The following is a 1,303-nucleotide window of genomic DNA, read 5'->3' on the forward strand; positions in this document are numbered from 1 at the left end:
GAAGCGAAAATTGGGACATAAGTGAAAAACCGCAGATGCGGTTCAAGGACCGCAAATGCGGTACCGCAGAAGCGGAAATTGGGGAGCAGATGCGAAAATGCCTGGGCCAGAGCATATAAATAGTTGCCTCCGCGAATTTGAGCTATTCTTTCACCATTTTCATCCGAGTTTGAAGCTTTTGAGAGAGATTTTCGAGGAAAACAAAGTGGAATCACTTGGAAGTAACATCCTTGACTTCATAACTCGTTTTTATGTGATTAAAGACCTAATTAGTGGTGAAAAATTTGGGAAGAATAGGTATTTAAGGCTTGAGTTTAAGAGACCTTTAAATGAGGATTTGAGGGGTCATTTGGACTCCGATTTCAGTGTTCTTGTTATGTATAGACTCGTGAGAGTACGAGATTTCTGAAAATGTAAATTTCACTCGATTCCGAGATGTGGGCCCGAGGGGCGTTTTTGTTATTTTACATAATTTCGCGTATTAACTTAGAATTTAATTGTAGAATCAGTTACTTGAAGTGTTATTTACATTATGCAATTAAATTGAATAGATTTGGGCCATTTGGAGTCGAGTATTCGTGGCAAGAACGTAGTTTCGGGTTGATTTTGAGCCGGTTCGAGGTAAGTGGCTTGTGTAACCTTGTGTGGGAGACTTTCCCCTTAGTATTGGTATTATGATAATTGAAATGCCTTGTATGTGAGGTGACGAGTGCGTACTTCTGCTCATTATTAAAAATCCGATTTTCATTAAGTAACTTTAATTGTGTTTTCCCTTTCTATTTATTCTACTTGATATTTTAAACCTGCTGTTAGTTAGAGAAGCATGTCTAATTGACTTAATTGCTTTATTTGTTTTAACTGCCTTATTTGTATTACGTGAAGCATGCTAGGTTAGAATTGTCTGTGTTACCTTGTTATGAAGTTGAGTTTATTTGAGTATTCTTTGTGCCATTGTTGTGTCTTTTACTTTGGGACTACGGGACGACATCCTAGGAGATCCCCTGTACGCATTTACGATTTGAGCTGAAGTGTGGGATACCGAGAGATCCCCAACAAGTACATTAAGGATACCAAGAGATCCCTATCATACATTGAGGATACCAAGAGATTCTCGGGATACATTGAGGATACCAAGAGATCCTTGGGATACCAAGAGATCCCTATCATACATTGAGGATACCAAGAGATCCCTAGCATATATTTAGGATACCGAGATATCCTCGGGATACCAAGATATACCTATCATATATTGAGGATACCGAGAGATCCTCGGGATACCAAGAGATCCCTGGCATATATTAAG

The sequence above is a fragment of the Nicotiana tabacum genome, chromosome 3 (genome assembly GCF_000715075.1).
Source record: "Nicotiana tabacum cultivar K326 chromosome 3, ASM71507v2, whole genome shotgun sequence".
Taxonomy (NCBI): domain Eukaryota; kingdom Viridiplantae; phylum Streptophyta; class Magnoliopsida; order Solanales; family Solanaceae; genus Nicotiana; species Nicotiana tabacum.